The sequence below is a fragment of the Spermophilus citellus genome, assembly GCF_964194105.1.
Source record: "Spermophilus citellus genome assembly, chromosome: X".
In the NCBI taxonomy this organism is placed as follows: domain Eukaryota; kingdom Metazoa; phylum Chordata; class Mammalia; order Rodentia; family Sciuridae; genus Spermophilus; species Spermophilus citellus.
In genome coordinates, this window is record NC_138190.1 from 20,708,288 (window position 1) to 20,721,265 (window position 12,978).

The following is a 12,978-nucleotide window of genomic DNA, read 5'->3' on the forward strand; positions in this document are numbered from 1 at the left end:
TAACAAAAATAAAATTGCTACTTCTTTTAGTTTTGACTGTCAAAGAATGAGGATTATGAGTAAATGTAAGTACATGATGGACTATTGGCACCCATCATGAAAGTCCATCCAAAAAACCAAACAGAAAATATTGAAACAATATTTTAATACTAAGAAATAGAAGAATGATATGAAGTGTTACCAGTACTATATTGCATCTCAAATATTAATTAATATACATAAGGATCTGGCATAAGACTGAAAAGTGAAAGAGCTGATGTTTTAAAGAAGTAGTTCCTTTACTGTTATATCCATGTACAGTAACTAATAAAATCCATAAAATTAAAAATCAGAGTGTGTGTATTTGGCTATTTCCTGTGGTAGTCAAACAATAATGTAAGTTATTAATTTATTTTTCTGCTATGTGGCAAAAGTGAAAATTTAGCACAAATATCTTCTTTTACTTAATAAAATGGTCTTCAATTCCCTAAAAGAGGGAAAAGATAGTCTCAGAAAACCATATTTAATGCATGATTCTGCCCATTTCTAGCAATTTCTTCATAATTTGCATGATACTGAATATCTTAAACTCTTTCATACTTATCTAATACACATGAAATACAGAAGATATTCATATCTGACCTGCTGAAGAGGCATATTTCTGATGATGACCACATGTTATAATAATACACTCATAAGCTGTGTAATATCATAAGGATATTTGTTTTACTATTTGTACAAATTCCCTTGCCAGAATCCTTATGCCATAAAGTACATTGCACCCGATCCACATGTTTGCATGCTCCGTTTGTTTTGGCTTCCTATAAGGGAAAATATTGTATAAAATTTTTGACAGTAAGTTTAATTCAGCTCTTTCTCGTTCTCACATTTAGAGAACACTAAGTCTGTGAGTAAAATACTGCCCTAGAACAACATTTTTGCACCACATGGGTTCATCTACTCCTTTGAACATACTTTTTTCCCCCCTCTTTTGGTGCTTATTTCCTAATCATTCCACCTACTCCTCTAATGTTCACCTCAAATCTTCCCTTTTAACTGCTACCATCAGGGAGAGGTAGCACATAATACAGGCCTTGTCTTTTGAAACACATCATTAAGGAGACATTTAATATAATCTTCCTGCTGCATTCTGTTTCTTCTCTGAATCTTAAGTCAAGTTTTGGAGCAGCTCCATAGTGAAAGGACCCAGCTGATCCTACAACCACCCACATCATTAAAGATGGGAGTTGATGAGATACAGATACACATGCTAGTTTGTCTTTATTTACTCACAAGTTTCAGTTTGCCCTTGTAGGATCTAGTTTGTCCTTGTGAATTATAGTTTGCCTTTATATTCTCCCACTTCAAGTCCATGTTTCCTTATTGAATGTTGGTCTTGCTAACTTTAGGCATAATATCAGATGCAGAAGCAGGACCATTTAAAGACTGTTTAACCAGTTTTTCATACCACCAGACATAGAGCCTTTATTTTATATAATTCCTAGTAGTTCTTCTTCTCTGATCAAACTTTGACTTATACATTATTTATGATCAAAATGGACTCCACCAGGGCTGGAGTTGTGGCTCAGCAGAAAAGCACTCGCCTAGCACATGCAAGGTGCTGGGTTCGATCCTCAGCACCACATAAAAATAAATAAAATAAAGGTATTGTGTCCAACTGCAACTAATATATATGTGTGTGTGTGTGTGTGTGTGTGTGTGTGTGTGTGTGTGTATAAAATGTACTCTACCTACTGGTACTCCCTCTCTCCATCTTTCCTCTCCTCCTTCCTTCATTCCCTTCTGGATTTACTTGCTGTGAGGGAAAAACTGAATTGCCATTCTGTGAGTAATTCTCCAGAGAAGCTCACATTTTGAGAAACTAAGGCCTCCTAAGAAGAGCCATGAGAGTAAGATTTGAAGCAGATCCTCGAGTCTTGACTGACTTAGGTGACTGCAGCTCTAGCCAACATCATAATTACAACTACATAAGATAGCCTGAGCCAGAACCACACAACTAACTCACCCCCAAATTATTGGATTTCAGAAACTGAGATAATAATTGGTTGTTGTTTGAACCACCAAAATTTTCGGGGGTGTTTGTTGTGTGAAACTATATAACATATTATCCAAATATAGTTATGGACATCAAAGTTTGTGCACTGAATTCAAATATTTCTGAAATCATAGAAATTTTGCAACAGATTTTAAACATATAACTGTTTACCAATGTACTCTCAGAGTCATCATGAAATAAAAATAGACTTTTGCACTGGATGATCATTATGAAAAATTTTGCACACTGTAGATATATCTACTACTATAAAGATGGTTTTAAATAAATAAATCCTATAGTGTTTTGGAAATAATTACTAAATGGGTTCTATATGATAAAGTTTATTTCAAAATAATCATTTGGAGTGCTCAGTAGTAAGAAACTTTTAAGTAATAAAAACATAAAAAACTACCAAAACTCTCTATAATTCTGGGTTCAAATGCTTACAAAGCGTGTAATTTTTAGAGTTTTTAATTGGGTTTCATTATATTCTACTTAGGTTACTTAAAACTGGATAGAACAGAATAATTAGTATTTCAATATCCATTGCATTTATTTCCTTTCAGCCTATTGGGTGCTATGTTAGAACTCAACACCTAGTGCAATTGCTTCTAACCATTCACTATTATGGCTTTTTTATTCAAAGAGAATACAGTCCTAATTTAAAAAAAAAACAGAAAGAAGAGAAAAGTTGAATTAACCTTTTACATCAGTGAATAAATTTAAATAAAACGAGAATACAGTACATCAGATTTATTATCACGTAGTTAATTGACTTCTCTAGTAATTTTTTTGGAAGTAGTGTTTTAAGGGAGAGTGACTCCACATATTTTAATTAAAATAAAGCCAGTCATGTTATAGAAAGGGGATAGTTTTACTTTGGACAGTTACTTATACAACAAGCTCTCACAAACCTAATATATTCTTTTTCTACCACCTGTCTGTGTTGTTGAGTATATCTAGAGTTGAACTATTTCAAGTCTACTCAAAAAATACTTAAAAATAATTTTATTCACTGTTTTAGACAGCTATTTTGCTGCTGTAACTAAAGGATCTGAACAAGACAACTGTATGGAGGAAAAGTTTGAGGGATCACAATTTCAGAGGTCTTAGTTCATAGAAGGCCTGTTCCATTCCTTAGGGCTCGAGGTGAGGCTGAACATTATGGTGGGATGGCAGAGGACATAGCTCACATGATGATCAGAGGAGAGAGAGAGACTCCACTCTCCAAACACAAATATATATATACCCAAAGCCACACCCCAATTCCTACTCCCTCCAGCCATACCCTTCTACTTCAGTTAATCTCATTGATTAGGCTAAAGCTATAACCCAATCTTTTTTCCTCCAAACTTTCTTGCGTTGTCTCACATGTGAGCTTTCAGGGAACACCTCACATCCAAACCATAACATTCACATTTAAAATATTTCTGTTATTTTAAAATTTATTAACAAATAATATTTATTAGTGAATTTTATAATAAAACATTAATATTTATTATATGGGCAGACATAATAGCATATTTTTCCTCTCTTTCTTAAGAAATAAACACTAGCAATCTGGTAAATGTCCATAAATTATTTTTCCACATTTATACACTTACAGTGCATGTATATATTAGATGACTTTATTTTCATTATATATGTTAGATGATTATTATTTCCATTTATATTAATTTGAAATTTCTGTTCTTTCATTCAGAGGACAGGGATGATTTTGTCATCAGCACCAGACATCTGCAGTTATGAAAGGATGTGGCACTACTTGATGTCTCTTGTGCTACTTGTGGAATTTACTAAGAATGAGACAGAATTCCTGATTGCTACATCCCATGTTGATATGTCAGCTGCTGCTTCTGTTACTGATTTCCATAGGGTAATTTTATAGCAAGAGTTGTGAAAAAATGATTTTGACACTGGTATTTCATTATGCATAGGAACTCAGTGACAATAGTTCATGGCAGATGCCAACAACCAGAAAAATAAGAACTATTACAAGTCTCTGAAGCCTCAATGGAAAGTGCTCCATGTTGTTTCCTAATTCTACCAATTCTAGTGTTTGAAATATTTGGAATCTTTGTTCTGCTCAGAGATGACACCTTCAGCAGATTCAGGTTCTAAATTATTACTGCATAAAAATTTGCCCTATCCTTAGTGTCTTAAAATGACATTTATTATTTCATAGTTTTTGTGGAATGTGAATCTAGGTAAAACTTAGCCAAGTGATTCTAGCTCCGGAACTCTCACAAGTCTAGAAAGTGTCAGCTAGAGCTGTCATAATTTTACAGTTTGAATAGGAAAGAATCTATTTCCAAGTTCACTGACATTGTTGTTGTCAGGAATCAGTTCCTCTCTGGATATTGGCCATGGGTCTTCCTCAGTTTCTTGCTATTTGGGCCTCTCCATCAGGCAGCTAACAACATGGCAGCTGGATATAGCAGGAAAAAGGAAATGTAAGAGAGTACAAGCAGTACAGAAGCCAGAGCCTTTAATAGTCTAATCTTGGAAGTGACATTCTATTGAATTATTCTATTTGTTATAAGTAAGTCACTAGGCACAACCCACACAAAGAGGAAGGATCACACAGGTAGTGTATACACAGAGGCAGAGATCATTGGGGGCCTACTTTAGAAGTTGTCTGCCATGTTATTTTTCCCCTTGAGCTCAGGGAATCTTTACTTCCCAATAAAATGTTTGGAGACTGCTTTTGATTATAATTTTTAGCAAAATTATCTTTCATATACATATAATTTGATCTTAATCTAAAATTCTACATTTTATTATATGCTAGAATTTATTTGGAGCATGTGTGAAATTCTAATTGTTCAACTTGTTAAGTTATATATACTTCTATTTTTTTCCATTTCAGCTTTCATAGTAAAATTCACTGAATGGGTCAAATACCCTGTTTTTATCTTGTTAGTATAGTTATATGCCTTATGTACTTTGTTGATTTATGTGCCTTCTCTCTGTCTCTCAGCTTTGTTGATCAATTTTATTCATGATTTTGCTACCTCTAATTATTTATCTTATTTCTTTTCTCCAGTTTTCTTTGGGTTTCTTTTGTTATGTATTTCAGTTAAAGTACATGTTTATCCCATTAATCTTCATCTTAAAAATAAAAACATTCAGCTTGCTAATAAACAACTTTTATTATTATATCCTAGATCAATAAATAGAATGCTACTGAGCACATCAGAAACTTTTTTGTGCTTTCTTCCTATCATCAAAATTCCCTTCTTCCATAAAGGCATATTTGATAGGTCAGACCAAAGCAGCACTTAGTCTAGGGCTAATTTTTTCTCAATACAGAGGCAAATCCTACTATACCTTTGCCATATTGACTATGAGTTTTCCCATCTTGGTTGGTGGGAATAGGCACCAATGCTGACCCTGTATGAGATTTGAGCACTGTTTCATGTTAAGGAATAGTTCTTCCCATGGTCTTGGGTAATTTCTTCATATGCAAGTACTGATGAGTACTGTGAGAAACACTTTATGGGGAACTAATGCAAATTTCTTGGATCCTCTCTCTGTGCAACAACACCATTCTGCATTATTTTGTCCTGCAAACTCTAGCAATCTTGTCTCACTATAATCCCGGCTTCATCTCCAAATTCAGGAAGCCTAGCAGGCTCTCTCTGGATTTCACCTCCTTGTGTTGTACCTTGGAAACTCAAGGCAATAAATAGTGATAAAAATAGAAAATACCTCATTTTCCACTTCTTGTGGATCATTGTACCTTATGCCCCAATTTGTAATGTCTTCAAAATTACTGTTTCTTTCATTTTTCTTTATTTAAGATTTTTCTCTGATAAGATAATAAATCCAGCTGCTGATACATCATCTTAGAGTAGAAGTCTCAGAATACTTAATAAACTATTTTTGAATTATTTTTAATTGATTCATTATAGATATAGGTAAAAGTGGAATTCATTGTGGTATGTTCATACTTGCACATGACAGCTTTGTTAATTTGTTCTCCATAAACATTTTAAAGAAGCTACTACAAATTTTCCTTGCCTCAAGTTTAGAACTAATTCCTGTGGGTTTGTTTTTTTTCTTGTACATTCTACACCAATGTGCTACTCAAAGACAGTTGCCATTTCATAAGCAGTGCTAACCCTCTGCTATCTACAATCTTATAACTTACAAAATTAACTAAGACTAGGCACAGTGGTTCATGCCTATAATCCTAGTGACTCAGGAGTCTGAGACAGGAGGATTACAAGTTTGAGGCCAGCCTCAGCAACTTAGTGATGTCCTATGAAATTAGAGAGACCTTGTCTCAAAATAAAACATAAAAAGCGTTGGGGATATTCAGTGGTTAAGTGCCCCTAGGTACAATTCCTGGTACAAAAATAAAATTAACTAAGGCCAGTTAATTTTTGATATGATGTTAACTTTCTGAAGAACAGATTGTTAGTATGGACATTTCTCTTTGAAAAAAAGTAATAAAAGTTAAAGTTTGCATTAAATATCAATGAGTTCCAGAATCCCTGGATATTTAATAGCATATTCCAAGTTGAAAAATTAATCTGTGGCATTTAAAGGTGGTTTAACACAGTATTATTCTCTCATCTACTTTCTGGTCATCCTTAGTAAAACTGCTCTTTTGTTAATACCTACATAACTTTTGTTAAAGTTATGAATTAGTCCCTTATTCTTAATATGAATGAAAATATAAGGGTGAAAAAATATTTCAGTGAAGCTTCCAACATGAAAGGAAGAGACAGAAATAAACTGAAAACAGATAAATTAATGTTGTGGGAAGTATGATCATGGAGGCAATAGAAAAAAAACTTTAAATAAATATAGTTAGTGTACTCAGGGAATTTAGAGGAAATGTTGATGAGAAAACATTCACTGTATAAGTGATAATGAAAAGAATGCTTATAAAGAAACACATAAAGAAAAACATTTGTAAGAAATTTAAATTAGAAGCAAAAAATAGAGATTTGATAAAGTTAAAAAAAAATCTCCTCAAAGTAGGAAAAATAGGGAAAGAGGGGAAAAGTAAGACAGAACAAGTAAAGAATAAAATGATCAAACCAGAAAGTTATATTAAATGCTTGAAAATTAGAATGGAGAGGAGAAAAACATTGGAAGTATATTCTCCCAACAAATGTAGGAAAGAAAGACAAATATGTCTAGTAATTAGAGATACAAATATCAATATTAATGAGTGTACTGGGCCAGAAGAGAGAATACTAAAGACTACACCAAGTGCCATCATCATGAAATGTTAGTATACAAGGGATAAAGAAAAAAAAAGACAGCTTTCAGAATGAAAATTAAAAATGAGCAAAGAGCAAATCCACAGAGAATAAATTATTTACAGAGAGCTGGAGATTATAATGACACAGGCACTACCAATACTAACATCTGGAAACTAGAAGATAGGGCATACCTCCAAAATTCTGAAAAAAAAATTGGCATTCAAGCTAGAATGTTATAATTATTTAAACTGGAAATTAAAGGAAAGGACAAAATAAAGACCCTTTCCCCACTATGGACATAATTTACTCTCAATATGATTTACCATCCAAGGAAATGCTCAAGAGGCTAGTGGATGATGCAATCTTCTACAGAATGTCAACAAACCAACAGAGAGAAAGATAAGATTTCCTAGAGCCAGGGAAAAAAATAATGTAACTTAGATGAAAAGAAACAGAAGTTCTAGAATGAAAGCAAACATAAATAGCTGAATGATTGTTGTTCAATAGGTTAATCAAGATTGAAGAGAGAAGGGGTCTCCAATAAGGAAAAAAATCCATAAAGAAAGTAGAAATGTTATGCTGAATTGTGTGAACAACATTGCTGAAATACATAGAGTTTGTGGAGCATTTGGGAAGAATTACCAATAGATAAGTAAAAAAGATATATAGATAAAAAATAAAATTATTTTTTAGGAAAGAATTCTATAAGCAAGGATCTATGATTATTATATATTACCTATCTTCATAATGGAAAACTTTTGCAATTTCACTATGATATAAATATTATTGAATGATCCACAAATTGTGATATGATTACATTTGAAAAATGAGGGGGAAGAAAAATTAGAGGGAGGGAAGATAAGATAAAGTGTTAAATCCTCAATTGTCATAATAAGAGTAGTATACAGGGCTGGGGATGTGGCTCAAGCGGTAGCACGCTCCCCTGGCGTGCGTGCGGCCCGGGTTCGATCCTCAGCACCACATACAAAGATGTTGTGTCTGCCGAGAACTAAGAAAAAATAAATAAATATTAAAAAAATTCTCTCTCTCTGTCCCCCTCTCTCTCACTCTCTCTTTAAAAAAAAGAGTAGTATACAACAATAAAATTGATAAATAAAAATATATATTATTTAGAAATACAAAGGGAAATAGATTAAAATAATGCTAAGAGTTGGAAATGATTACCTCTGGAGGGATGAAGTTTAAGGGTAGGAAAAGGTAAAACGAGCAATCACTCTTTCATTTTTGTAATCCGTTTAGTTTATATGCTTGGTATAAAATATGTGCATGCAATGCACTTGTAAAAATAATTCAAAGAAAAAATTAGATGGAGCAAATATTGTTGATACCCTACCCCATAGTCCATTGGCTCCCACTGACTCCATTGAAGCTATGGGAGATGATTCTTGCACACTTCAACAGTGCCTCATATTAAGGGCTTGAAGAAGAAGCTACTCTTCTCTACCTAAGGGATTTCTTGGTGGTAGGGGATAAAGTTTACTGCAAATGAATTTGAACTAAACCCCCAAACAATGAGAATGGTTGTACAGAATTGGTTATGCATGTATAGCACTGGTTTTGATGATGGTAACAGTGGAAATTAAAGTGCCAATAATGAGGTTCTTTTCAATTTATTTAATTCTTCAAAAAATTGTGAGAAGTGTTATTTTTTCTTAATCAATAGGAAAAACACCTAAAGGTCAGATAAGCCAAATACTGGGACCCATATACCATGGTTAGTAAGTACAGTAAGTGCCAGAACTGAAATTTCTCTGTAATAATCAGGCTATAAACACTTGTTGTTGTTGTTGTTGTCGTCATTTCCTTGACATCTAATTTTTGGGAAACCCAAACTAAAGGTGTATGGTATGCTTATCAACAATGCCTATTTATATGCCTCTTCTTTTATATTTTTATTGGTATTATTTTTCATTTCAATCTTGCTATTGCCTTGTAGCAATAAAGCAATCCGCTTTTATAATTGACTTTAAAATACTAAAACCAATATCACCTTTAATATTATTATGAGCATTGATGTCATGTAAACAAAAATTCCAGAGAAGATTTCAGAGTTGAGCTCTAACGTATGTGACGGATTTTTTTTTGTTGTTGTTGTCTATAATGGTTATAATTCATGGCATCTCTTAACAGCTAAGAGATGCGTAATGGTACATATTCATTATGACAATGTTCAGCAAATACAATATAATCAAATAAATGTATATTAGCTGATCTATTATGGTGGTTTTAAAATATGTCCATAAATTATTTGGCATTTATAAAGCCACGGATCTATGTCTTCTCTCCTTGAATTTAGATTGACTTTAAAGTTTTGCTAATAAATAGAAGGAATAATGTCATATGAACACTGGTGTTAGGTTAGAAAAAAATATGCAGTTTTCATCGGGTTCTCTTGGAATGCTTATTCTTTACATATTCCCTTTTAGAATGCTCCCCCACAAAAGGAGCTATCATGCTATGAGAAATCACAAACATTAGGAAAGACTTAACATAGGTACTTCAGTCTATGATGGGGGCCATGCTCCCAGCATTCTAGTAATTCCAGTGAAGGATCTTTAAAGCTCTCAGTCATTAAGTCACTCCTGGTCTTTGTGAATCTTCCCAGCTGAGCCCTCAGACACCAAGAAGAAAAATCAAATCATCTCTGCTATGCATTTCTAAACTTCAAATCTGCACAAATGTGCACATGGAAAAATGGTTTACTTTAAAATAATCAGGGTGTTTGTTACACAGCAATAGTAACTGGGGCACATTAACATTATTACATAATTATTAAAAACACATATTGTGGTATATGCCATTTAACAAGGCAAAATTTAAAAGAGAGTGTTCTTTGTTTATCCTTGTTCCTGACAATATTGCTAAGGAATTTTGAATCAGTTTATATCCACTGTCTTTCTGAGGTCAAGAAAAGCATGTCTTTCTAAGCAAACAGGGAACAGGAAAACCCAGAATTAGAAAGTCAGGAGCATAGGACACATTGTTATTAAAAATGTCTGTGCTTTGAAACAGTACACAATTAGTAACAAGGAAAACTGCATCATATATAATAGAGCAAATAAATGCAGAACTTTCAGTTGCATAGAGTACAGGGTATTTACTGGAGCATCTTGTAGTTTTGAGAGGTTTTTTTTTTAATCACCATGGCATCCCAATGTAATGTTCCAAAGGGATTAATTTGGTAGGAAATTAAATGCTTTGCTTAGATACAAGATCTTTTAAAATTATATATGTGCCAAATTGTGCTAAAATAATTGGGTAGTTGAGGACATCTGCTGCAATAAATTCAAATAGTGAATATTCAATTTAAATTAATACCAAGAACCATATCAAAAAGTCTTTATACTTCTCCTGCTTTATGTATGAAGAGCCTGAAAATACTTCATTTTAAAGATGTAAGAAAATTGTCTGAAAAGTACTGCAGTAGCCTAATTATGAAGTAATATCACAAAATGATATTTATAAAGTAGGGCCACAATTTATATTAAAAGCATGTCCCAGGGCTTTGTGGTCAATTCCTAGATTGGGTTTTACCACATTTGTGCTGATATGGTCCACATTTGGGGATTTAGTCTTATTTTACTCAGTTATTTGGGAATTAGCTGTTTAGATTGCTTCTTGTCTGCCTGCTTTAGAGCTCAAGAAATGCAGTAGATTGATGTCAACACCTTATTTCCACACCAGGGTAAATACACCTATGCATGCCAGGCATTGGTGCTTACTGCTGCATAAGATAGTCTATTTTCTCTTCGGAGTTTTATTGATTATATTTAGTGAGGAAATAAGTTGAAACTGTATATCATGATTTATAAAGGATGAGAGGCTTTCATGAGCTAGTATGTAATGAACTGTTTTTAGAAAAGGACCAGTTTAGCTGATGGAAGTTTACAATTTTACTATCTAATCTAGCTACTAATTTCTTTTGAGATAGAAAGTTTGTAGAAGGTCTTTCAATTCATATTTATAGCTCTAGTTTTTCTGAGAAAATTCTAAGAGTTTCTTTTTCCTTTTCTCTAAAACAAAACAAAGAAAGCCAAAACAACAAAAAACAACAACAAAACACTTTTTATAGTTTGATTATGACAAAGAAATTTTGATTCTGGCACTTACTGTACTTATTAACCATGGTATATGGGTCCCAGTATTTGGCTTATCTGACCTTTAGGTGCTTTCCCTATTGAGTAGGAAAAAAATAATACTTCACATGATTTTTTGAAGAATTAAATAATTTGAAAAGAACCTCATTATTAGCACTTTAATTCCCACTGTTACCATCATCAAATCCAGTGCTATACAATTATAACCACATCTGTAAAACTGTTGGCTAGAGCCGATGAGGTTTAGATTCAGGAAACAATTTTGAGCAGAAAAGGTGGTATCTTGGAACTGAAAGAGAAGATGAGAGAGAAAAGGAAATTGAATGTGACTAATTTTTCAACTGTGCTAACAGTATGAATAATGATACCTTAACTGGGATTGGGGGAATGTGAAAATAAAATGTTTGGTTTTTTTATGTTTCATAAAATATATACATAACCAGTGTTTATGATGTGTATTACTGTTGATTCTGTAACTCTAATTTACCTTATTTTGTACTCATATAAACCCTATGAAGTAGGTAAAATTATTTTTCTCATTTTACAGAGGTTGTTATGCTCTTTTGTAACCACAGAGAAATTTAGAAGCATATTCAGAAAAGTTTGTAACTAGGGCAGCCAGAATTTGCACTAAGCAATAAGATTCCAGAACTCATGCTTTTATGTACTACCTAAACCAATTATTAAATAGTTTTTCAGAAGGCACTAGTCACTATGAGGTTATAATAAGGGAGGGTTAAAAGAAAAATAGAGATTCTATACCATTTTATAATTTGGGAAGGATTTTCTAGCTAGCGAAAGAAACTTCAAAGGAACAATTGCCTTGAGAGTTTATGTTGAAATTGGCTGTTACATCAATAAATTGGCCCAGGAACTGAACATACACTTCTCAGAAGAAGATATCCAATCAATCAACAAACATATGAAAAAATGTTCAACATCTCTAGCAATTAGAAAAATGCTAATCAAAACTACTCTTGAGATTTCATCTCACTGCAGTCAGAATGGCAGCTATTAAGAATACAAACAGTAAGTGTTGGTGAGTATGTGGGAAAAAGGCACACTCATAAATTGCTGGTGGGACTGCAAATTGGTACAGCCCATATGGAAATCAGTATGGAGATTCCTTGGAAAACTTGGAATGGAACCACCATTTGACCCAGCTATCGCACTCCTTGGTTTATACCCAAAAGACTTAAAAAGAGCTTACTACAGGAACACAGCCACATTAATGTTTATAGCAGCACAATTCACAATAGCTAAATTATGGAACCAACTTAGATGCCCTTCAGTAGATGAATATACAGGGAAACTTTTGTATATACACAATGGAACATAAAAAAAACCAAACATTTTATTTTCACATTCCCCCAATCCCAGTTAAGGTATCATTATTCATACTGTTAGCACAGTTGAAAAATTAGTCACATTCAATTTCCTTTTCTCTCTCATCTTCTCTTTCAGTTCCAAGATACCACCTTTTCTGCTCAAAATTGTTTCCTGAATCTAAACCTCATCGGTTCTAGCCAACAGTTTTACAGATGTGGTTGTAATTGTATAGCGCTGGATTTGATGATGGTAACAGTGGGAATTAAAGTGCTAATAA